The 27,242-nt window shown below is 40.6% G+C and overlaps 1 protein-coding gene across 5 annotated transcripts in view; it reads right to left on the bottom strand.

The window, feature by feature from the left end:
- The window catches only part of Rnf111 (ring finger protein 111), a 78,802-nt gene extending 52,063 nt beyond the window's left edge, over window positions 1-26,739 (bottom strand). Inside the window, exon 1 of one of the 5 annotated variants that reach the window (XM_041679601.1) lies at window positions 26,113-26,739. The gene's annotated coding sequence lies outside the window, so the exon portion shown is untranslated. Of the gene's footprint in view, window positions 1-25,701; window positions 26,010-26,112 lie in introns of those variants that run through there. The other 4 variants (XM_041679603.1, XM_041679605.1, XM_041679606.1 and 1 more) reach the window with 4 other exon arrangements.
- Window positions 26,740-27,242: the final 503 nt, after the last annotated feature.

The raw sequence follows: 27,242 nt of genomic DNA, 5'->3' as shown, positions 1-27,242 counted from the left end.
CGAGACAGGGTTTCTCTGTGGCTTTGGAGACTGTCCTGGAACTAGCTCTGTAGACCAGGCTGGTCTTGAACTCACAGAGATCCGCCTGCCTCTGCCTCCCGAGTGCTGGGATTAAAGGCGTGCGCGGCTACAAGGCTTTTTTTTTTAAAAAAAAAAAGGTGGCTTCCTGGTTTGCCAGCACAAAAGGCTCTGACTCTTTTGGGAGGTCTGGCTATGGAGCATTTAAGTGGAGTTTCTAAGTAGAGTGCGACAACTTGCTTAATGGCAACACAGGCCCTCTGTGACCTGACCCTGGATCTGGGTCAGAGGGAATAACTCTCAGAGACAGTGAACATGCCCCTGCCATCCATGTTGGACTGGGTGAAGCCAACAGATAGTGCTGCAGAGTTGGTCCTAGCCATGCCCGCTTAGCATTAAAAAAAGGGGGGAGGGGCTCTTATGGTCAGAAAATAATTAGATACACAGTAAAGACAAATCAGAATAAAAAAAAATCTCTAGATAGGTCACAGTGTTGGATAAATGTACAAAGGCTTGGGAGAGAAAAGAAAAAGAATATAGACAGCTATAAAAAGAAATCTTTTGCCGGGGCGATGGTGGCGCACGCCTTTAATCCCAGCACTCGGGAGGCAGAGGCAGGCGGATCTCTGTGAGTTCCAGACCAGCCTGGTCTACAGAGCTAGTTCCAGAACAGGCTCCAAAGCCACAGAGAAACCCTGTCTCAAAAAACAAAAACAAAAAAAAAAAAAGAAAGAAATCTTTTTTTTTTTTAAGTAAAGTCTTTAAAGAGACAGAATACAGACAGTCATAGATTAAAAGGAGTAAAAACAATAAGTCACATAAAGATGGAATATACACAGAGAGTTTGGATTATGTACATTATTGTGTTTTCTTTAAATTTTTTTGTCTGTGTACAGACAGACATTTCATTATATTGGCTGTTTAACCAACATATATTTTTAAGGTATTTGATTTCACAATTTGGGTCCAAGAATTTGTTGCTTTGGAAAAGAGGTTCTGCTTTTGTTTCCAATGGATGAGAACCTGTGGACTCCTTCCAAACTAATGTTGTTTGATGGGCCAAGACCCCCTGAAAGGTCTCCGTGAACCTCCAAAATTACTTCGCCCAACAAAAAGCAGGCAGTAGTTTGGAAAGAACTACGCCCAAATTCCCAAATATTGTTTATAAACACTTATTTACATTTAAAGGGGGATAACCCATAGAGATGAATACTTTGCATTGGTATAGATCTTGGTCTACTGATACAAATTTTAGGTCAATCTTGTTACATGTATATTTCTGCTTTTAAGGTATTGTGCCACTCATTTTAAAAAGTAATGTATAATTAAAAGAAATACAGGTTAATAGTCATCTATAATAGTCAAGTTTGTAGTCATGGTAGTTAGGTTTTCTAGATATATAGATATGTTCAGTTAGATAACCTTCAAACCTTTCAAAGACCTATGGAATATAGCATTTAAATTGTTTCAATAACTTAGGACTCTTTATGACAATGAGACACATCTACTCTTGGCAGCATCAACCTACTTCAAGAGGATGATGGACACCCAAGAGTTCTTCTCATGGAGTTTGTTAGCCATTTGGTCAAGAAACTGCTCTTGCCTGGACTGTTTGATGTTGTGTGAACTGGATATGTAGGACCCACAGAGAAAGGACTGCTGAACTTGCCTAAAGGTGAGACTGTCCTTCGGAGTTCCTGCTTTATGAAAAAGTCTGCCAGACATTCTGCAGGACATAGAAGAAAGCAACTAATGGACTTTGCCATTACAAGGCAGAACAAATCTTCAAATTTCCTGTTTCATGGAAAAGTCTGCCAGAAACTATGGACTTATAGGCTGATGGATGACGAAACATTACAGAAGAATTCTGTTTTACTGTCCAGGAAGTGACATGTCTCTATCAATTCTAGAGTTTTGAAAGTTGCTTACATTACACTTCTTGTTTACTTAGGTAATATTGTATACTTCTGGAGTATTTGATGGAGTTGAAGAATAAATAGATGGTTATAATTATAGTTTTCCTTAGTTATGATAAAAGATAAAGTAGATATAAATAAATAAATAAATAAATAAATAAGCAAGCAAGCTGCTTTTGGCCAATGGCTTAACAGAATATAGCCAGGCAGGAAGATATAGCGAGAAAGGAGACAGAGTCAAAAAGAAGCCATGTAGCTGCTGCTGGAGATGGAGACACTCTAGAACCTTGCCAGTAAGCCATAGCCACGTTGACAATACACAGATTAATAGAAATGGGAATATTTAAGACAAGAGTTAACCAGAAGCACATTTAACCTATTGGCCAAACAGTATTGCAAATAATATAGTTTCTGTGTGATTATTTTGGGTCTGAGTTGCCAGGAACAAACGAGCAGCCTCCAGCCACAACCCACTTACTACCACTCACTGAGTACCCTGCTGAATAACTGAGAATGGCAAAGGTAGTGAGTGGGAAACACAGGGTTTCCTCCATGGCACCCTGGCGAACATGTTGCAACTGCCTTGGACTTTAGAATCCCTGCCCAATGTCCTTCACTGAGAATCAGATTTCCACCTCAGTCTGAGAGCTCTGTCTTCTCTGTCTCTCCCACCCCCAAATTTCCATACAGGTATTTCCCTAACAAAACCTATAGAAGGCACAACACAAGCTATCAATAATGTAAAACAACAACAACTCATGCAATGTGCTAGGAAATGTTCCAAATCTTATCTGACAAGGGACTGATTTCTAGGACACAAAAGAACTACAACACAACAAAATCTGATTGTAAAACGGACAATCATCTTGACAGTCAGCTCTTCAAAACCAGTAAGCACAGGAAAACATGCTCAATGACACTGCAAAGGGAATGAATGCCTTTGGGGTAGCAATTCCATAAACCCAGAATAACAAATGCAGGCAAGGATGTGGAGAAACTGGAACATTTGTTCAGTGCTGGTGAGACTGTAGAATGGCAGCTGTGGAAGATGGTACGATGTTTCCTCAAGTATCAACATGGAACCACATAATGTAGTAATTTAAGTTCTGGTAGAAATAGCCCAAGCATCTAGCAGATGACCAGCTACACAACATGTTGATACATACACACAATGGAATAGCAGCAAGCCTTAAATAGGAAATCATGACACATGCTACAATACTGTCAAACCTTAAAGGCCCAATGACAAACACCGATTCCATTTACAGGAAGGATTTGGACCAGTCAAATCACACAGAGAAAGGAGAATGATAATGTGACAGGCAGGGGAAGGGAAGAATGGGAGTTTGTGTTTAATGAGCAGAGCTTCAGCTTGAGATGAAAATTTTCCAGAGAGGGAAGAGGACTGTACAACAATGAAAATGTACTTACTGCCAAATGGTTATGTATAATTAAGATGAGCCACTTACAGTGGAGAGGTTGAGGCAGGCTATCACAAGTTCAGGGACAGCCTGGACAACATGAGACCTGCATCTTTTGGGGAAGATGAAGGAACAGGAGGATACAACAGAACAAAACAAGCTAGGCTAGGTATGAATGCATACTTTATAATTCTAGCACCCAGAGAGAGGGAAATTCTAAGTTTGAGACCAGTCTGGACTACAAAAAAAAAAAAAAAAACAGGGAGAGATGGCTGGAGAGATGCCTCAGTGGGGCTCAGTGGTTAAGAGCACTGGCTGCTCTGTCAGAGGACCTCATCTCAATTCCTAGTTCCCATATGGTAGCTAATTTTATGTCCAGTTCCAGGAGTTGCCAAAACCATCTTCTGGTCTTCAAATGCACTGTACACACATGGTACCGACATAAATACAGGTAAAACACCCATATACATAAAAAAAATGTTAAAAATTGTTTTTAAATAGCAGACAACATTTTCACTACTGTCAAGCTAGCAGCTTCTTGTAGTGTACTCAATAAACCTGGAAAGAAAGAAAGAAAGAAAGAAAGGAAGAAAGATAAAAAGAAAAGAGAGTTGAGAGCCAGGCATAGTAGTGCATGCCTTTAATCCCAGAACTCAGGAGGCAGAGGTGGGCAGATCTTTTGAGTTTGTGCCAGCTGGTCTAAAAAGTGAGCTTCAGGATGGCCAGAGCTGTTACACAGAGAAACCCTGTCTCAGAAAAACCAAAAAAGGTTTCTTTCCCACTGTTATGCCAAAGAGACCGGCTGTTCCTTGACTCTTCTTCCTCTTTCTCTGTATTTATCTTTCCCTCTTTCCTCCCCTTTACCCCTTTCTCAATAAACTACTACTTAAAAAAACACAAACAAACAAAAAGGAGAGTTGCCTGACACATATTAGGTACTCAACTGACCTCTTTTTGCATTAATGAGAAAAGGAAAGGTATAAAAATAGTAGCTGAAGCCGGGCGGTGGTAGCGCACACCTTTAATCCCAGCACTCGGGAGGCAGAGGCAGATCTCTGTGAGTTCAAGGCCAGCATGGTCTACAAGAGCTAGTTCCAGGACAGGCTCCAAAGCTACAGAGAAACTCTTTCAATTAACCAAAACAAAAAAAGAAAAACAAAAAAAACAAAACAAAACAAAAAAAAAACTGACACCCATCACTAAGACAGCAAGAGACAGTATCTCCAGGATGAGAAAAGTTATATTAGTCAAGATTAGGCAACAATGTACATGTTTCTTAAATATTCACCATTGTGCTACATTCAGTCTTGGGGCTCTGGGTCTAAGGAAGATATTTATCTTATAGTTGGGGTCCATCATATCATAAAACATAAAAAGTAAGCATAAAAGAGAAGTACAAGGAACCAAGTGAGTTTCTTTTTTATCAAAGTATTAAACCCTTAAGCCAAACCACACAACACTTTTTTGCTATAGGGTTTTTTTTTGTTTCTTGAAACATGGTCTTCCTATGTAGCTCTGACTGTCCTGAAACTTTCTATAGACCAGGCTGGCCTCAAACACACAGAGATCAGCCTACTTCTACCTCCTGAGTGCTCGGATTAAAGTTGCATGCCACCACACACAGCCAGCACATGCTACTTTATAATTAATAGCAAATATTCTAAGGAAAATAACCATGTCTTTAGAAAGTCTAGATTCCTTTAAGATTTCAAGCTTCAAGTTTACATAGTAAATCTGAGGACTGGCTAGATCCTGCTCACAGGTTCATTTTGAATGTCCATCATAATCTGAAAGAAAATAAGGAAGAATGGCGAGAAGGAGGGAGCAAACAGTGATAAATGTTGAAATGCCTATGTGTTCTAATCAAAGTCAGGAAGAGAATGAGTATTCACTGCTATACAATATTATTCTGGAACTATAAGCCATATCTTTCAAATGAAGATGAACAGAAAATGAAAAATCAGGAAACTTTTATTTGCAGGAAACTGACGGATGAAAACAACTGGAAACAAAACAGGCCATTGTACGTATGTTTACCATGGTCAAAAACGAATCACCAACTGTCCTTTATATACAAACAACAGCTAGTCAGAAAACATACAATAACAAACTACCCACAAACATGGGTAAAGTAGCTACTATCAAACTACCAAAACTAATAAGAGACACATAAAGCGGGGTGGTGATGCCAAAAACCTTTAATCCCAGAGGCAGGTGAATCTATAGTTCAAGGACAGCCTGGTAAAAGAGTGAGTCCCAGGTCAGTCAGGACTACGCAGAGAAACACCATACCAAAAAAAAAAAAAAAACAACAAAACAAAAAACAAAAACAAAAAGGGACACATGGAGCCTATATGACCTAAGTCAACTATATAAACTATGCTACTACACAAAAACTTAATAGGGAATTCAATGTGATCCCAGGATGCACAACTGTTGTGTGACAAAACTTTTCCTGGAGAACGCAACACACACACACACACACACACCCACACCTACTCACTCCAGATAGGGATCCGACAAAATAACAAATTATGGACACCACCAAAGTCCAATTTGGTGAAGCAATGAGTTTTATTGAAGTTTCTAACAGGAATATAAGTGAGGAGTTACTTACAGGAGCAGAAATGATTCAAAGACAGCTGCATCACCAAAGCCTACTCCAGCATGAGTGACAGCTTACAAAAGCTGGGAACTTGGAGCTCATTGTCCAGCCAACAGGCAGCTCAACAGATTGGGGAGTGTCCTTTCCAAGTAACTAGTCTAAACCTTTTCTAGACAGCTGGTCTGGTCACATCTTCTCTGCAGCTTTTCTCCTCTAAGTCTTCCTTGCCATTCTAGCTGTCTGAGAACTCTGAGTTCTTATTGTTTACTCTGGCAGGGAGGGGCCTAGTAGATCTAGTCAGTTTCAGGGACTGCCTGAATACATATTGAATTGTTTACCTTCCTGCCTAAGGAGCTTCCAGCAGGATGGAATGTTTCAATCTCAGAGGAAACTGTTGTACAACAATATACAGGCTGTAATCTCATTACTAGTATGAGCCCACAGTTTCTAAATTAGTATTTTTAGATATGTTAATATTAAAGAGTAACCATTATCCATTTCACACAACCTGATATCATTAAAAGTACAATAACTATTACTGTTGAGTTAGTCAAAAAAAGGGTCAATAAGAACTGAATAAATATGGCGCCCTCTTCTGGCATGCAGGTATACATGGAGGCAGAATGTTGTATACATAATAAATTAAAAAAAAAAAAAAGAACCAGGCAGTGGTGGCACGTGCCTTTAATCCCAGCACTTGGGAGGCAGAGGCAGGCGGATCTCTGTGAGTTCGAGGCCAGCCTGGTCTACAAGAGCTAGTTCCAGGACAGGAACCAAAAAGCTACGGAGAAACCCTGTCTCGAAAATAAAAAAAAAAAAAAAAGGAACCAAAAAATAGGTCCAACAGTGATGATGCACCCTTTAATCAGGAGGCAGAGACAGGTCTCTGAATTCAAAACCAACCTTGTCTACAGAGTTCCAGAACAGCCAGGATACACAGAGAAAGACTGTCTATAAGACCAAAAACAAAACAAAACAAACAAAAAAAATAAGGCTTGGGGATTTCACTCAGTGGAAGAGCTTACCTATCTCAAGGACCTGCCTGGCTTCAGTTCCTAACACTGAGGAAAAAGAAAGTTGAGAAAATAACATGTAAGAAAAACAATCTCCATACCCTTCAAGTAACTACCTGCTAATGTTCAAAGCTTTAAATTTACAAACAACAGTGGAGTTTTTTTTTGTTTTTTTTTGTTTTTATCTTCCAGTTCCTAAAACTGAAATGCAAGCTTTGGTTAACTGGCAGGCAGCAAGCTGAAGGCTGCTCTATTTTAAAGTAACAGAAGTAAACTTAAAGTAATTGTTATTTTATATATTCATTATTATTATTGTTATTGTCTTCTGAATGCTGGGATTATAGGTGTAAACCACCATGCCCATATTAATGTTTTTATAAAATACAGAACGATGGCTCACTTTACATGCCTATAATATATAACAGTCTACAAGAAGTAACAGAAACCACATTGCTAAACAGGGTCTTAAGTCAGCTCGTGTGTGTGTGTGTGTGTGTGTGTGTGTGTGTTAGTACTGGCGATTGAACTCAGGCTTCAGGTATGCTAAGCAAACTACCACTAAGCTAAAAGTCTTTATAGATGCACATTTAACATTTTGAACTTAAAAAAAAATCTCTATCAATAATGTAAATAAATAGCATTGCCATTCTGCTAAATTACTACAAAGATCTCAAAATATACATAACTACACTTAGTATGGTTCACACATACAGTATTTCGTTTATGACAGGGTCTCAGTATGTAGCCTCAAACTCCCAATCCTACCTCGGATGACAGATGTATGCCACCATGATCTGCTTCAACAGAACTCTTCAAAGAGAACAAGCCCATTGAAGCAGTAAATGCTCCTTTGTCAGATATGAAAACTACTGTGGGAATTTTGCAGTGTGAAGCAAAATTACAGTAAGCCACAGTTAAAATGAAAATGTTTCTGTGCTCAGTTACTCAGATAATTACAAAACAACCATGTGCTAGAGATACGGGTTGAGGGAAAAGCAAGATAATGTTAAAAAAAAAAAAAAGCTGGCAGTGGTGCCTCAGGAGGCAGAGTCAGGTAGATCTCTATGAGTTGGATGCCAGCCTGGCCTACCCAGTGAGTTCCAGGATAGCCCAGTTCTACACAAAGAAACTCTGTCTCAAAGAGAAAAATAATCCTATACTCTAAGAAGCTCAAAATTTACTATCAAACAGAATCTGACTTTAATGAGCCAAAATGCACAAAATTACACTCTGGAGGAACACAATGGATCCAGCAAACAGAGACTCTGGCACCAACTCATGGAGCCATGAAGCCCAAGAGAGACTGAAGCAAGGGTGAGAGAACAGGCAGGCCATTCAGGTCTAACAATGCAGAGACGCAGGAACCTTAACCACTAAGGAGTTTTTCTGATTTTGTTTCTTCTGTAGGAGGAATCATTATCAAGGAATGAAGGATCACATTTCCTAACATCATTTATGGAGCTCTAACTAATAATGAGGGAATGAAAGGTGGAAGCTAGTAGGAAAGCCAGGACACCCAGGGAAAAGCTCTCTAATGAACGGGTTAGCATGCAAGAGTGACTAATAATCTCTTTGCCCATTTCCAGTACCAGGATGCTAGAAAGAAAAGTAGGCTTCTGTATTATCAAAATAGCATGTTCATTTTTATTCTTTATCGTTCATTTTGAAAAAAAATAAAAAAAGAAAATTTAAAAAATTAAGTTTCTACTCTGGACCCTAAGTATGTACAAATCCTAAAATCTAAGACAAAGTAGCAAAGACTTAGGTATAGAATTTTAAAATGGCAAAAAATGAGAAAAAAAATCTAATTTTTTTTTTTGTAAAATTTATTGGCTCTCCCTTTAACTGTCATGACAAGGAAAAACTATTGTTCTAACCAAAACCTTTCTTAAGTAGTTGTTGGGCTGGAGGGATGGCTTAGCCGTTAAAGGTTAGGTTCACAACCAAAAATAAGTTCAGTTCCCAACACCACAGCTGTCCCTCCAGCTAATAAAAAGAAAAAAAAACACAGTTGATATTTCAAATCATGTTTTTTTTAAAAAAAAAAATCAACAATAAACTCTTCTAAAAACCAATCCACTTATTTTCTAAATGTCTAACAGGGTTTCTAAGAGGAAACAGGCAGAATGTTTCAATTCCTATTAAATGGAACTACAACAATGAAAAAGATGCCACACCCCCTCACCTGCCTTAACCCCTAAGTCACTTCTAAGGAACTTCAATAATAAATAGGGAAGGGGTGAGCTGGGTATAATGGTGCAGGCCTTTAATCCCAGCAGTCAGGAGGCAAAAGCAGAGGCAGATGGTTCTCTGGGAGTTCGAGGCCAGCCTAGACTACTATATAGTGAGTTCCAGAACAGCCTGAGCTATACAGTAAGACCCTGTCTTAGCAAGTAGGTAAGGACAGACAGACAAAAAGAGAGAGAGAGAGAGAGAGAGAGAGAGAGAGAGAGACAGACAGACAGACAGACAGTAAGAGGCAGGCAAAATCTATGAGCTAGATACCACCCTAGTCAAGAGAGTTAGTTCCAGGACAGCTAGGGCTACACAGAGAAAACCTTGTCTAAAGAAATTAAGGGGGGGGGGGGGCACTGGAGAGATGGCTCAGGAGCTAAGACTGCTCTTCCAGAGGACCTGGGTTCAATTCCCAGTACCCACATGGCAGCTCACATCTGTCTATAACTCCAGTTTCAGGGTCTCTGACACCCATGGCAATAACATCAATGCACATAAAAATAAAATATTAACAAAAACAAAGGAAAGGGGTGGTAAAATGATTCAGTTGTGAGGGCACTTATTTCAACTCTGGCTTCAAGCCTGATCCTCAGAAAACTGACTCTGAAGTTATTCTCTGACCTCTACACATACAAATCATACACATACACATATGGACGTAACATCATTCTCAGCATTATTAAAAGAAAAAAAGCTTTTAGAGCCTATGGGAATCAGTAATGGACAAACAGAGAAATGAAAAGAGGAGAAGGGAAGGACACAGAAGAGAGGGAGCGTCCATTATTTAATGATGATGATTCCCTAGGAAATCTCATAACTACTATATCGTCCAGTGCAGTTACCCTTCGCACCAAGACAATTTTTTTTTAGAATAAGAACAAAATAGAAAAGCCCAACTTTTCATTACTCACCCATGACACAAGAAAGCATTCATTGTAGTTTCTTAGCAATTTTTACTTAAATTCTTATTAAAATTTAGTGTGTGTGTGTGTGTGTGTGTGTGTAGGTCAAAGGACAATTAGCAGAAGTCATCTCTTTCCTTCCATCATGCTGGAGTCAAAGGTCCTCAGGCTTGGCAGCAAGTGCCTCTTTACCCACTGAGACATCTTGCTGATCCTCTAGATTTTAAAAATAAAAAAACTTCACAGAGATTTTTAAAAGCTACTTCCTAAAGTGGTGCTACTGTAGTACAGTGGTGCAAGTCTTTAATTCCAACACTCAGGAGGCAGAGGCAGTCAAATCGCTCAGAAAAAAAAGAAGGAAGAAAAAAAAGGGAAGGGAGGGAGAAAGGAAGGAAAGAGAAGAGGGAGAAAGGAAGGAAAGAGAAAAGGAAGAAAGGAAAACAAAGAAAATGTGGCTTTTTGAACTCTGGAGACTGCAGCTAATAGAATGAGTCCAAAGCCAGCCTAGGCTACACAGAGAGACCATGTCACAGAACAAACAAAAAGCTACTACTTACCATAGCAGAAGAGTTACCACACTGATGCTACCCAGCAGTGTGATACAAATGCATGATGCTGAACCAACTCCACCACTCATACAAATATCCAGATTCAAACTTCCTAGGCCCAGAACTGAGGTTAAGTAAAAAGAGCTATCGAGGACAGTATCCACACTGATTTGTCTCCAACAAAATGGACAAAAATGCCTTAGCATATGACTGAGTAGGGGCTGGAGAGATGCTCTGTGACTCAAATTCAATTCCAGCACGCATACATAGTATGGTGTCTCACAACCAGAGACACCCTACTGGGAGAATCCTCTTCTGACCTATGCATGTACCCACACACATGGTATTACTCGTACTCTTAAAAAAGAAAAAAAGGAAAGACTGATCCTTGGGGCTAGAGGCTCTAACTTAGTTGCAGTATGCTTCCCCTACATGCACAAAACCCCAGTTTCAAACTCCTTGAATCCCTGTGCTTGGAGGTAGGAGGGTCAGAAGTTCAAAATCATCTTTGCCTACATACTGAGTTCAAAGCTAGCACAGTCTACAAGACTTTAAAAAAACAAAACAAAACAGAAAACAAAACTTTTTTTTAACCCATGTGAAAGTTCTGCAGAGCAAAGCTAAAATAATGTGAAAACCACGCAAGTAATGCAGTGTTGGATTCTAACCCCTAGTAATATCAGACTTCCATAAGCAAAGCTTTCTTCCAGAAGAAAGCCAACTATTTCCATCCTCTCCCATTCAGGAGTTAGACAACAATTCCTCACCCAGCGCCCCCAAGTGGACAAGAGAGCAAGTGCGAGGAGAAACCTAGCAAATGCTAGCTCCTTTCCCGTTCAGTCAACAACACTGATAGCCATGTGGCTACCATGGAATGGTGGTTGTAATAATCTGTCCTGTCCCTTTAAGAGACAAGCCCCACCCACTCCCTCCCAGGTCTAACTTTTTAAGAGGAAATTCAAAAGCACAGGGTGGGGAGGGGTGCAAGCATACAAACAAAAGACCATATGAAGATATAAGCAAGAAGGTTGCTAACTGGAAACCAAAGAGAGGTCTCAGCAGAAACAGCCAAATACTTGATCTTGAACCTCACCTCTAGAGCACTAAGGCAATAAATGCAGTTTCACTGTTTAGGTGACTTTGTAATAAACACTGTCTGAATACCTTAAATATGCTCTGTGTGTTATTATAGAGACAAATATAAGACAGAACTGTGCTTACTCTATTCTAGCCTAGCAGACAGGAGGCTTATCACTGGGTAATTCAAAGTTAGCAAAGCAGGTGTTAAGGCAGACACAGGCATTGAAACAGTCCTAGAAGCATGTCTAATCCTTAAAGTGAGGGTAGACCAGAAAAAGCATTCCATAGGGGGAAAAAAGGGAACCATGTAACCCCAGCATTTAGGAGGCTGTAATCAGAGGACTGCTACAAATTCAAGGTCAGCCTGGGCTACAGAATGAATTCAAAGTAGCAAGACAATGTCTCAAAAAATGAGTGAAATGGACACAGGAAAGAAACCAAAAATAGCTGTTCAGTGTGTGAAAGAGAAAAAAATTGTTCCAAACTGCTGAGGCTGTCTCACTGGAAAGCAGAGAGAAACAGCAGGGGAAACTGTTCCAGGTTTATAAGGGAATAGGGTATCTGGGATGAAAGGAGTCTGTGCCTGGGACAGGTTGTGAGCAGGCACATGTCACATGTTAATGGAAGAGCCCCTTTTGCCAAAGATAAGGAGAATTCCTCTCAGGAAGTAGAAACTATCGTCAAGCCCTTGAGGGTATGCTGGATTTTGTCTAAATGCCAGACCTTAGGGAAAAGAAGTTCTCGGGGGACCTGACCCCACCAAGAAAAAAATCAAAATGAAAGGAAAGAGAAAACTCAACTGCCTACTTTCTGTAGACAAAGGTTCCCTGAAAGAACCATATGTCTAATGGTGAAGTATATGCAAACACACAAGTTACCTGAAAGAATGAAAAAGAAAACACCTGATAAGTGACATTCTTCAAAGGTGGGATTCGACTTCAAACAGCTACTCATCCAGAATGATGATTACTGCAGAGAAAGGGGAATTGGGATGACTTCATAAAGTAATTTTCTTTTCTTTTTACATGTATTTATTTTTATTTCACATGTATTGGTGTTCTGTATGCCTTTAGGATGTGTATAAGGGTCAGATCCCCTGGAACTGGAGTTGTGAGCTGTCATATGGTGCTGGGAAATGAACCCAGGTTCTCAGAAGAGCATGGCTCTTAACTAATGAGCCATCTCTACACCTCTCATAAGGAACTTTTCACCACTTGAAAGACTAGATAAAGACTTACATAATCGCAAAAGAGCTAAAACTGCACATAAATTTAACAAGAGGAAGGCATCCACTAGATGTGAAGCTCTCCAATCCTTCTCTTCTACACTACTACCAAGCTCCAGATAGATACAGAACCCAGCCATCTTCTGGCCCCAGGCAAGAAAATCTGAAAAAAGAAATAAAAATAACACATCTCTGCAGAGCAGTGGTGGCACATGCCTTTAATCCGAGCACTTGGTAGGCAGAGACAAGAGGATCTTTGTGTGATTGAGGAGCCCTGTCTCGAAAAACAAAAAACATACAAAAACCAGAGCTTACCGAATAAAATCACCACCATCTTGTCAACACATAAAAGTAGGATGAACTAACAAGAACTGTTAGCATTTCCCTCAGAACACACAAGGATTATTCTTGTTACATCACAGAGAAACCCTCCCCAAGTCATAGTGAGAGGCAGATGCTAGCACAAGGTTCAGACATACTTCTAATATTTTCTCACTTTGGCAGCTCTGGTACAAGAGGGCCTTGAAAGTGATGGGCTGGGGGCTGGAGAGATGGCTCAGAGGTTAAGAGCTCTGGCTGCTCTTCCAGAGGTCCTGAGTTCAATTCCCAGCAACCACATGGTGGCTCAAAACCATCTGTACTGAGATCTGGTGCCCTCCTCTGGCGTGCAGGCATACATCGAGGCAGAATGTTGTATACATAATAAATAAATCTAAAAAAAAAAAAAGTGATGGGCTGGTCTCTACCATGACACATCCCGCTTTTTTTTTTTTTTTTTTTTTAATTTTCACACAGTATCTCCTAAGTTGCAGGGCCTATCCTCAAACTTGTGATCCTCATGCCTCAACCTCTGGAGCAGCAAAATTACTTATATTATACATGAAATAACAGTCCATTATTCGTTGAAGGCAGACAGACTGTAATAAAGTTAAAAAAGGTATAGGATAAGCCCAAAGTGAATGAAAATGGAAAACAAACAAAGACAAAATTAAAATCAACCGGGGGAGGGGAGAGGCAGGGAGGGAGAGAAAAATGTAAAGCTCAATAAAAATTAAAAATAATTAAAATCAACCAACAGTGGAGTTAAATACATTGTAATCAATGGGAAAGAGGCAAGAGAAGGGAAGAAAACTAAAACACCAAAGAGTAGAAACAAACAGCAAATAACTGACAGATACTCTCAATGACTTACAGCGGCACTAGAGGATGATGGGTAACTTGACCTGTGGTTCAGTGGTTGTCTAGCATGTCCAAGCCCTAGTTCCATCCCCAGAACAACAACAACAACAAAAAAAAGCAGAGAACCTAGAAATACCTATAAATACCATCATATGATTTCTATCAAGAATGACAACAGGGAGGGAATAATCTTTCCAATAAACAGTGATAAAACAACTAGAAAGCAATATGGGAGAAAAGAGTCTCAATATCTGCATCCCAAACGCAAAATCTATCCTAACAGCTGTGCCATAAAAGCTTCCACAAGAAAAAAAGGCAGGCAATTAAGCCCCTCCCCCCAAAAGGTGTTGTTTCTTTCTTAACTGATAAACTAGGCAACACTTAAATCAAAACCTTTTGTTCTTCAGAGATACCAGTGAAGAACTGAGAAAGAAGCGAACATTATAAATGTATATGTAATTTATACACACACACACACACACACACACACACACACACAGAATGTATGAAAACTTTTAACAACTCAAATGGGTGGTGGTGGCGCATGTGTTTAATCCCAGCACTCAGGAGGCAGAAGCAGTGGATCTGTGAGTTCAAGGCCAGCCTGGTCTACAGCGTTAGGACAGACAGAACTGTTTCACAGAGAAACTTAAAAAAAAAAAAAAGATATATATATGAACCTCTAACAACTCATGGAAACTAAAACTAAAAAAAAAAAATGGATAAAAGAGACAAAAGATGTAAACAGACGTTTCTGCAAAAAAAAAAAGTCAATAAAAATATCTGGAAAGTGCTCAGTATCTCTAAATTACAGAAAAACATGAATGAAAACGGCAGTAAGCTCCACTGTACAACCAATAAAAGGCTAAAGTAAAAAGAGCCAACCACTAAGAAGCGGCACAATCAAATACTACACACTCTGAGGCTCCTAATAGTTATACAGACATCTAACCTATCATCCAACAACTCCATAAAACACATGTACAAAAAGTTTGCATAAACCAAGTGGTGGCAGCACACACCTTTAATCACAGTACTAGGGAGGCAGAAACAGGTAGATCTTGAGTTCAAGGCCAACCTGGTCTACCAATTGAGTTTGAGGGCAGGCTCCAAAGCTACAGAGAAACCCTGTCTCACAGGGGGAATAAAAAGCTTGCATATGGATGTTCACAGTTTCCATGGTGAATTCTAGACGGAACACAGATAAAAGTGAGATGTGTAGCAACACAGTAGAACCTCAGAACCTTTGCTGAGGGAAGCAGACGTGTGACTCCCTCTAGAGGAACTTCTAGAATGGATGAGATCAGCCTAAGCACTTGAAACTACTGTTCACTTAGAGTAATTCAGATTGGGGCAAATCCCTTGTGAAACCTCTCCTTTATTCACACTGCATATTCCAGGCAGACTGAGCTAAATACCAAGGAGATTTGTGAAGAAACACGCCTTTGTTTCCCTTCTGGAATAACAGGCACTCTGTGATCTACTATCACTTACTGCTCAGTGTAGTGAAGAGACAAAGCTTTAAAAACAAAAACAAAAATGAGGCACTTCACTGAAAGTAAAGTTCAAAGGCAAATAAATATCAACAAGTATTCATCCGTGGTTAATGAAATGAACTTGTGTTCTTTTTATTTGCGTGGGGAGTTGTTTGCTTGTTTTCAAAGTTCTGCTCTGCAGCCCAAAACTAGCTACAAACTTGCCATTTTTCAGGCTTCAGTTTTCCAGTGCTGGTATCACAGCCACACCGCCGCAGCTAGAAACTGGAGGATGGGGAATAAATAGCATGGATGCCTATAATTTGTTTTCTTTCTGTTTACTGTGGTGCTGGGGATTAAACTCAGGGCCTTGTATGTGCTAAGCAGAAACTCTAGACTGACCTAAAGCCCAAGTCCTGCCAACTTAATTTCAAAGAAATATTAGCTGTGTGTGGTGATATATGCCTGTAATCCCAACACTCAAGGAGGTGGAGGCAGGATTCCAAATTTCAAGAACTACACAGGAAGATCCTATCAATAAATAAATAAATAAATGAGGTTGGAGAGATGACTCAGTGGTTAAGAGCACTTGTTGCTTTTACAGGAAGACCAGGGTTCTATTCCCACCACCCACGCTGGCTGCTCACAATGATTCCAGTTCCTTCAAGGTCAGAAGCACACACATGGTGCATATACATATATACAGGGAAAACACATAAAATGAGTAAATCTAATAATTTTTTTATTGCAAAAGAGGTGATTAAAAGGCTTAACTGGCAGAGGAATAGACAGATGACTAGAAATTTGAAGAAAAAACAAACCCAGCAAATTAATTAGAGACTCTGGGTGTTCAATGCACCACCCACTTGTTTTCTACAGCATTTGCAATTGTTAATAAAACACCAGAAGGAAAATATGTGATGAATGAACACCAGACACTGAGCACATGAATTACCAAACAAAGACAACTAGGCAGAAAGCATCAGACCAGTGGTTGTCTAGAGACGGAGGTGACTTTGAGGATAAAGGCCTACAAAGAAATGTTCCAGAATGATGAACCATTTTACTCCTGCCTAGCAGTTCATTACATGGATGTACACACATTTGTCAAAACTCACTGACCTGTAAGGTATGTGATTTTTAAAGTCCACTGTAAAAAGCTAGTACACAAAAAATCAAGTTCCTCCCAACCAATAAGAACCACCAAGAAGCGGCATAATCAAGGATGATAACACTCCCAAAGCGTCATCAGCCTCCCTTTCTTGCTGGATAAAGACCATGTCCATGAGAAACAAAAACACATTTGAGTCCGTTGAAAGCGATATAAAAAAACAAGGAATTCCCAAAAGGAAGGTTTCTGACTTGGTGACTCAAGCCTTACTGCCTTAAGACCTGCAGTTCCACCACCTTGTCTCATCTTAGCAAGTTCTGAACTCTATCTAAAGTTCTTTATCTGAAAATGAAAATATTTATTATCTCAAAAGATAATATTTATTATCTCAAAAAGCTGTAAATGTTTTAAAACAATATATGTGCATTAAAGCTAAAATGTTGCTATTTTTAAAGTTAAAATTCAAATAGCTTTAGAAATCATCTAAGCAAAAAAGCCCACAACCTTCTTTCCTCCAGTTTTTCCTCTTTTAGGGGTGAGAGAAGAAACAGTTCGGTTCTCTAAGTATACCTACATCAAGCTAGTCTACCTCACTCAAGTGGTGAATCTCAAAATCCACCTTTAAAAAAGGCAAAAACTATCAGGATGCAGTGGCTCATGCCTTTAGCTCCAGCAGAGTTCGGAGCTTGAGGCTAGCCTGGTCTACAGACTGAGTTCCAGAAAAGCTGGGACTACAACAGAGAAAGCCTATCCCAAAGAAACAAACATAAATAAATAAAAAATTTACTATTTTTTTAAAAAAAGCCAGACAAGGCAATACACTCCTTTAATCCCAGCACTTGTGAGGCAGAGACAAGTGGATCTCTGTTTACAGGCCAGCCTGGTCTACATACATAGTAAGTTCCAGAACAGACAGGGCTACACAGAAAATCCTTGGGGGGGGGGGGGGGGGGGCTGGTAAAAAAGGTTGGAATAAAAATAAAGCCAGAAAATTAATTAAAGAGCATGGTGATGGTCTTAGGATGTAGGATCAACACAGGGAATGGTGGTGTACTCTACTTTAAGCCCAGCACTTGGGGACTGACGAAGGCAGGTCAACTATGAGTTCAAGGCTAGTCTGATCTATATAGTTCCAGGCAAGTTAGGACCATAGAGCGAGACCCTGTCTCAAAAGACAAACAATTCCCTTCCCTTCAATGAATGTAGTATCTAGTTTGGGGAGAAAAACTGTTCCTTAAGCTGTTTAGATAAAGTGTGTATTTTACATATATGGTTTAAATCCATCAAAGTATATAATCTAGAAATTAGAAAATATGTTCTAAAGAAATAAAACTAAGAACTGGGGCTCTGACAGGAGAATACTGAAAACTAGTTCTGATAGAATACTACTGGACAGACATTATACACAAAAATGAGAATTTAACTATCTGAATAAAACAGTAAATTAAACCACATAGACTGAGCTTGCCATTTTGCTCAGTCATGATGCCCACAACGGCTGTTCTGCTCTGGAGCTGGTCTTTCTCATTTGCCTCTGAGGCGATGAGCATCTTGCTGTGCTGTCAGATCCTAATGTTTCAAGCCATTTATCTTCCTACATACAATGGACTATACTTATCTGGTGTTTTATAATTAAAATGTGATTTGTTCCAACTATGAAAGAAAAAGCAGAGCTGGTGGGCTTTGATGGGTGGTGCACTGGGGCTGGTAGGACATCTCAGGGTAAGGGTGCTCGCTGAAAGCCAATGACCTGAGTTCTGTCCCTGGATTGCATTGTGGAAGACCCTATTCTTCAAAGTCATCCTTTTTCCTTTACGTGTGCACTGTGATATGCTCATATACACACTCACAGGTATCATATACACATATACAGTAATAAATAAAAAAATTTTAGCCGGGCAGTGGTGGAGGACGCCTTTATCCCAGGACTTGGGAGGCAGAGGCAGGAGAATCACTCTGTGAGTTCGAGACCAGCCTGGGCTACAACAGCTAGTTCCAGGACAGGCTCCAAAGCTACAGAGAAACCCTGTCTCGAAAAACCAGAAAAAAAAAATTAAAAGGAAATGTAACTTCCTAGAAAACATCATAAAAGGGAGAGGCAGGGAGGGGAGCAGAAAAAAATGTAGAGCTCAATAAAAATGAATAAAAAAAGAAAACATCACCAAATACATAATGTATTATGTTCTGTAATTAAATATTTTACACATGAATTTTTCATTAACAAACATTCTATATTAAAGAATTAGGTATTAGGTTTAGTTTTTGTAAACTCAATCTACTCTTTAAATGTAAAGAGTGCATTTTTTTACGTATTATAAACATTATTTTAGCACTAAAATTTTCAAAGAAAGCCTGGGATCACATCAGTAATCTAACTTAACCATATTTATCAAAAGTTCATTTTGAGCTGGGCAGTGGTGGCACACACCTTTAATCCCAGTACTCAAACAAACAAACAAAGGTTTACTCTGTTTAGACAAAGTAAATGATTCACATAGCTTCACCTCAAATACTCTTCAATCCTTTAAAATTTCACAACAGGGCTGGAGAGATGGCTCAGAGGTTAAGAGCAGTGCCTGCTCTTCCAAAGGTCCTGAGTTCAATTCCCAGCAACCACATGGTGGCTCACAACCATCTGTAATGAGGTCTGGTGCCCTCTTCTGGCCAGCAGGCATACACACAGACAGAATATTGTATACATAATAAATAAATAAATATTAAAAAAAATAAAATAAAATTTCACAACAAAAAGCAAGAGATGACAATAAATGTCATCCAAATGATAGAAATTCTCAAAATAGAGATAGAAATCAAAGAACCTTGCTAGCTCTGTCCCCAGAGTTACCTACTTTTTTCCCCACCCTCTCCACCACCTCCTGACTAGCGGGGTTCCAGAAGGAACTGACTGCAACAGCATCTAGGCATCCGGAATGCTCCCTCCCTCCCTTTAAGTCTGTGTTCAGCTGCTTCCTTGTCCAAGAGACCTGCCTTATCCACTTCAAATTCTAAAGAGTTATCACAATTTTAACCTGCTTATGAAAAGGAAACAAAGACACAAAGTTAACTTCAACCACTATTTCCTCTATTTCATTTCTATAAACTTTATTTATTTTCTATTCCAAAGGTTAGGTAGAACAAAGAGTTGGCATTCAATCAGTGTTTGCTGAGTTCTATTAAAAATAACTGAAAAATTGCAACCAGTACAGTTTAGTGGTGCTACACTTGCCTAGCATGTTGGAAAGAGGCCCAGGGGCTCCACGCCCTGTCCCCACCTGCCCACTAACTACACTAAGGGGAAAAAAATGAAGAAGCATAGTCTCATTTACCATAAGAAACCAAAAGACAGAGCCCACAGGATGGCTCAGCAGGTAAAGGTGCTTGTTGCTCACCCTGACGACCAAAGTTCAATCCTCAGGATCTACATGATAGAAGAAGAATTGACGCTGTGGTTTTTTCCTCTACATGTCTGCCATGTTGCATGTGTATGCACTGTATACAAACAAACAAATAAATGTAAAAAAAGATTTTTAAAGATGCTCACTCTGGAGCAGCAGTTCTTAGCTATTTTGGCTCTTGAAGGTCTTTACACCCTATGGATCCCAATTTTGAGATACAGCTTTTATCTACTAATGATACATTCAAAAGTAAAACTGAGTACATTTGTAAAAAGTAATAGCATTACACCCTAAAAAACTAACACATAAAAGTTTCCAAAATAATGAGAAATAAATGCTATACATTTTGATGACTCTCTTAATGTCTGGTTTCACAGCAGTAAGCAAGTTCCTATTATCTGCTTTAGCTTTGAACTTATGATAGGTTGTGTTGGTTAAATTTTAAGAAAATCAAGGCTCCAAAGCTACAGAAAAACCCTGCCTTGAAATAAACAAATAAAATACTGAATAATGCACACCTTGCAAAAACAAACAGATTGTGTTATATATAACAGGTAGGCACAGCAACATCCACCTGTAATCCAGTTGTTTCAAAAGTAAATTAAATAGGGGCTGGAGAAATGGCTCAAAGGTTAAGAGCACTGGCTGCTCTTCCAGAGGTCCTGAGTTCAATTCCCAGCAACCACATGGTGGTTCACAACCATCTATAATGGGATCTGGTACCCTCTTCTGGCAGAACACTGTATACTTAATAAATAAAATCTTTAAAAAAATTAAAAAAAATAAACTAAACATTGCTTGAAAAAATGGATAAATTTTTAAAAATAAGGCTGGGCATGGTGCCACAATTTTACTACCAGCACTAGGGAAGCACAGGTAGTTTTCTATAAGTTCAAGGCCAGCCTGGTCTACATGGCAGCAGGCCACCCAAGTCTACATAGTAAGACCTTGTCTCAAAACAAAATAAATTTAAGATAAATAATAAAACAAACACCCATATACAGGTGGTAGAATGGCTGTGAACTATACTAAAAGATTACAGGAATTGCCTATAATTATTACTCCATAGTAATACCAGTGCTGGGGAGGGAAACAGGTGGATCCCTGAAACTCTTCTAGCCTACTGAATGACAGGCCAATAACAGACCCTGTCCCCTACCTCTATCTCCTCCCCAATCCCAGAAAAGGTGGACAGCATACGTTGTGGCTATTCTTGGTTGTCAATTTGACTACATCTGTGATTAACTAAAACCTAAGTGTCTGGGTACATTTGTGAGAGATTTTGCTTAAATTAACATGTTTTCATTGAAGACCTACCTTTAATCCAGATCTTTTGAGGTGGGAAGATCCATTTTAATCTGGGCCACACCTTCTGGTGGCAGCCTATAAGGTCATGGAAAAAGGGAGCTTTTGTTCTTTGCCTGATTGACCTCATTCTTGCTGGCAAATTTATTTCTTCACTGGCATAGGAGCCTACTTCTGCTGGATTCTGGAGTACACGAAGACATCCAGTATACCTATGCTTTCATACACCAGTATGAGCTGAGACCCTCTGAATAACCGTCTGGTTCTTGAACTTTCCACTGGGAGACAGTCACAGCTGGACTAGCAGGGTCACACCTGTAAGTCACTCCAATACATCCCCTTTCTATACTAAACAGATCCATTCAGTAAGTTCTGTACCTCTTGAGAACCCTGAGTAATACGGCACCTGAGGGCCAACACTCAAGGTTGTCCTCTGGCCTCCATATACACATGAAGATGTGCACACATGTATAGATACAGATAAGATTTCTACTACTGAACCACCCATATCATTTCTTTTCTCTCAGTGCTGAAGATTATTGAACTCAGGGCCTTGAAAAATTAAGGCAAGCACTCAATGAACTCAACCCCAGAACTAAATCTCCATCCTTTTTGTTTGTTTGTTTGTTTATTTTGGAGCCTGTCCTGGAACTAGCTCTTATAGACCAGGCTGGCCTTGAACTCACAGATATCCACCTGCCTCTGCCTCCTGAGTGCTGGTGTATTAAAGGCGTGCACCACCACCGCCCGGCTCTCCAGTCTCCACCTACAAAATCTATGGACATTATCAGTAAACAAAGTATCTTTATCCCATCTGAGATCACCTCTAAAAAGTGCTTGCACCACCTTTCGATCCATACAAGAACCCCACTTCCCCTCATTCTCTACTCCATGATCTTATTCCTTTGAGGCACTCACCACAACCTATCCTATTTATGAGGTTGCCACTCAACAGAATGTCGTTTCATGAAGACAGCACCTTCATCCTTGCCGACCAGTCAGTGGCAGTACCTACAGCATAAGACATTCAATGCATACTTCTTGAGAAAATCATGTACAGACTCTGTGTAAAATATTAGTTCTGCTATGTGTTTTTTATCATTTTTAACTTGCTTTTCATCTGATGGCAATTTCTGAGTACCTGTAGGAATTTGGGCACCAACCTGGGAGATACAAGAGAGAGAAGAGAGTACAAGGCAGTCAAATATAATTCTGGACTTTGCTGAACAATAATCATACATTTCTGAAAGAAAAATATGTTATTTGGGACTTTTGTTGGTTAGGGGTTTTTTTTTGTGTGTGGGGGGGGTTGTTGTTGTTGTTTTTAATTAAAAGCACCATCACCAGCCAGGCAGTGGTGGTACATGCCTCTAATCCCAGCACTCAGAAGGCAGAGGCAGGTGGGTCTCTGTGAGTTTGAGGTCAGCCTCGTCTACAGAGTGAGTCCAGGACAGCTAGGACTAGACTGAGAAACCCTGTCTCAAAAAAAAAAAAAACAGACAGACACTCTTTGGCTTTACAGCAAGTTCAAGGTCAGCCTGAGATACCTGAAAACCTGGTTTCAAAAAAACAGAGGGAGAGATGGAGGAGAGACGGAAGAAGGGAGGGAACATTCATGTATTTAGAACTTATTAAAAACTGCAAAAATTGGTAAAGCTGGATAGCAGTTCATACTTCAATCTCCGTCACTTTGGGGACTAAAGCAGGAGTGTGTCGTGACTTAGAGGCCAGCCTGAGATATGTGAAAATCAGGTTAAAGCAATCTTATAATCCAAATCTCAGGAAAACAGAAAACAAACAAAAAACTTTTAGTAATTTCTCCAATAGAAATTACTATTTAGAACAGATATGGCTTCATCATAGGTTAATACATATGTATGGTTTTTATTTGCATACATGTATCATGACTGCATTTATACTCCCCATAGAGCATTTCTGGAGATCTAGGAATCTAACAGTGAATACCAAAAGAACTAAAAATAGAAGCTATTATATGTAGCACACACACACCCTAAAACAGAGGCCAGAAATGAACATTTATCAATCATACACTTGTTTTACTAATTGAGAAAGCTATAAACTCAGGTAAAGTTAACAATACACTCAAAGAGCCAATGTATAACAACCACACTACACCTAAAACCCACATTACTGTCTCTAGACCTGTTTTTTATTTGTTTGGTTGGTTGGTTTTTGTTTTGTTTTTCGAGACAGGGTGCCTCTCTGTGTAGCTTTGGACCTGTCCTGGAACTCGCTCTGTAGACCAGGCTGGTCTCGAACTCAGAGATCCACCTGCCTCTGCCTCCTGAGTGCTGGGATTAAAGGCATATGCCACCAACACTGGCTAGACCGGTTTTGGTTTTTCTTCTTTAAAGATAACGTCACCCCCAGAATATGAATGCCATAGTCTAACAAATCTTAATTATTATTTTTTGTACTGCCAGTCATATTTCTCCCTATTAAAGTTCCAGCCCACCAGGTTAGGGTCAAAGCAGGGGCACATACAACTAAGCCATAACTAAAATATAATACCAAAGCCCTTCCTTACCATGACATATATAAAATAAACACTTAAAGCACTGTTTTGATGGAATGAGTTTTCTATTCCATATTTTCAACTTGAAAGAAAAAACATACACAGATGCACCTGCTGAATAATTTATGGTTCCTTTGCTTCATGCAAGTAACTGCTATTCTCCTGGAACATGAGTAGAAACATGTCAATTTCTCACAAACATGAAGTTCCAGAGCAAAACCTGCTGAACATAACCCGTGCACTCTTCATTAAAATATAGACCCAAATACAGAATTAGAAACCTGTAGTCTAAACTTCTCAGAAAGCCAAAGCGAGAAGATCCCTGAGCCTAGGAGCTGAAGGACAATTAGTTCACAGGAAACATCTGAGATACAAGTGACCAACAGACAGAGACCAAGAGGAAAGATGACAAAAGAAACCACACACATATGACGCCCAGCCCTGGCTAGTCTTGTTAATATTTCCCAATGTCATTCAGGCCAATTCACAAATATCCTATTTTTTTTTTTCAAATACTACTGAGACTCTTCTTAGGTGACAAGCAATCAGAATATAATGAAATAATTTGTTCATGGTTAAACCCTAACGGAGTAGCAAAAGTAATACATATTTTTGGGGTAGGTATTTAAGACAGGGTAGGGTCTCTTTATGTAGCTGGGGCCATCCTAGAACCCACTAGGTAGATCAGGCTAGCCTTTGAACTCACAGAGCTAGCCCTGCCTCTGCCTCCCGAATGTTGGGATTAAAGGCTTGAGCCATCCCAGCACTCCTGCTACAAAGGTAACATTTAAAGCTAACTTGTTTCTTTCTCTCTTCAGATGTTATAAGAGTTTCCTTATAACCTATGTCACAATGTAACAAAATACTACAGTTACCAGTTTGTACAGAAACTGGTAACTAAAAGAAAAAGCAAAAACAAAAATCACATAGTAAGAAACTATCAAAATATAGATCCGGAGCTGGAGAAATGGTTCGGGTTCAAGAGTGCTTACTATTCTTGTAGAGGACACAACATGGGGGTTCCAGCACCTACACAGTACAAAATCTCCCTTAATTACAGCTCTTAGATCCTCTTCTGACCTCCAAAGGCACCTGCACACACACGCACGGACCCACACACTGACATACACTCATTCGAACGACTTTTTTTAAATGTAGATCCCGATTCTAATAAGGCTAAGTAAAGTAAGAATTATGGAAAGAAGGCCTACATAAACTCAAGATCACAAGATAGTTTTTGCAAACACAAACGGGCAAGGAGAGGTAACCTCAGTTCATCTTTTTTCCCATTCTGTTCGTTTTGGTGAAAGAGGTGCCGAAAATTAAAGACAAAACGCCAAGTCTGGTTTAAGAGCTATCAGAACTCTTACAATGAAGTCTCTGTCAGCTGGCTCGCCGCTACTCGGGAGTTCTAAACTCACTCTGTACGTAAATCAAATAACAGGAAAGCTCTCAACAGTACAATGGAGTCACCCCAAATTACAGACATGAGCAAATTAGATGAAGGCGCTATAACTTCCTGGTTGTTGGGGTTCTTTTTTTTTTGTTTTGTTTTGTTTTTCAAACGCTAAAACTCACACTTGCTTTAAGACGTTATCTACAAAGCCCTATAATCTAGGAAGTGTGGTGACAAACCTCTATTTCTCAGTACAAAAACCGATGCTTCCACCGCACCACTGCTGACTGCGATCAATTATCTAGGCAGGATAAAGAAAACATCTTTTTTTAATGACTAACCAGCCAACTCCACACAATATCAGACGCGTCTGTCTCCTGCTCCACGGACTGCGCGTGCTCGCCCCGGGCGGCTCCCGGCATCGGCCCGGGTTACCTTCTTCACTCCATTGTCACCCCCACGCCTCGGCCTTCAGCCCCCGTCCTGCCGGCGAGCAGCAGCGACAGGGCGCGATCCCCTCACCCACTCCCGCACAGGAGGCTGTGGGTGTGTCCGCGGGCGGACTCTCACCCCGACACAATGAGCCGCTCCGCGCCGCCCGGGACCCGCGGTCATCCCCCTGCCGCCGACCCTGGCCGCCGGCCGCGGCCCTTCCTCTTTCTCCCCCCACGGCTCGGCCCCTCCCCCGCAGCGCGCAAGCGCCGCCGCGCCGCTCCCCTCCCCCGCACCCCTCTTTCCGCCGGCGCCCTCACCCGAGTCCGCAGCCCCCGTGCGGCCAGGTCCGGGGCTCGCTGGCGCGGGCCGGCAAACACCGCTCGGCCAAGTAAGGCGAGGCTGAGACGGACCGGGTGGCTCTCCTCAGGAGGGCGTCTGTCAACGCCGCGGCCGAGCGTGCGGCTGAGCCCGGCTCGGCCCGACACCGCTCAGAACACCTGATCGTGGCCCACGCGCCCTCGCGACCCTGAACGGCCGGCGTGTCTACGCCGCGCAGTCCCGGCTCCCCGCCACCATCGCCGCCGCCGCAGCCTGGCCCGGCCCTCCCCGACTGCGCGAGCGCGACACCGGGGGCCTTTTACGACAGTTCGGAAAGCAAGCGCGCCGGACCTACACGCCCTCTCACGTCGATCTGTCTGCGCGTGCGTGGACCGGCGGCTACCGGACCCGCCCCCGGCCGTGTCCCAGCCTTTTCCCCTTTGCATTGGCTTTCGCGGACTGTTGGCCCAGATGAGCGCTGTTAAAAATAAGCTCGTTGGGTTCATTTTCTTCGGTGATTTTGGGCTCAACAACACTTCAACATAATTCTGCCCACATCGTGGTTACTTTTTCTCTGCTTGAAATTACAACTACACCTCTTGACTGCACTTGCAGCTCTTAAAGCAAAAACATGAGTGTCTTTCCCAGCAAATGATACCTAAACCGGAGATCACATCTCGCTGTTGAAGTGAATTGTTTCCAGAATCATTTTAAGAGTGCTATTTGATAGCCTGGGAGCTTATACTCAGAAGACTTCGTAATAACCTCACAAAGCAAGAAGATTCCAATGTTTCATTGTGTGCCCTACGAGGACAAGAGGCAAGGACAGAGTGTGCGTTCTGCAGTCAGACAGACTTTCGGTCGGAGAGCTGATTTAGTACACCATTTTAACTCTTAGTTTCCTCCTTTATAAACCAGGATATCCTTACATGCTATTTAAAAAAAAAGATCTTGTAAGGTCAAATATGACAATTCATATAAAGTTCTTATACACCGGCTTTTCAATAATTCTATTCACTCATGTTTTCTATATTCAGTGAAGAAGATGTTTTTAAATTAAAAACGAGGGAAAATGAAAGAGCTTTGGTTCTAGATTTCCTAAGTGCCCCTAATTGCTTCTCTTTAAACA

The sequence above is a fragment of the Microtus oregoni genome, unplaced genomic scaffold (assembly GCF_018167655.1).
Source record: "Microtus oregoni isolate MIOR12 unplaced genomic scaffold, Mior012 000032F_ref0000030, whole genome shotgun sequence".
NCBI classification, from domain to species: Eukaryota; Metazoa; Chordata; class Mammalia; order Rodentia; family Cricetidae; genus Microtus; species Microtus oregoni.
Note: the sequence above shows the minus strand (reverse complement) of the source record. Positions and strands in the feature narration are given on the sequence as shown.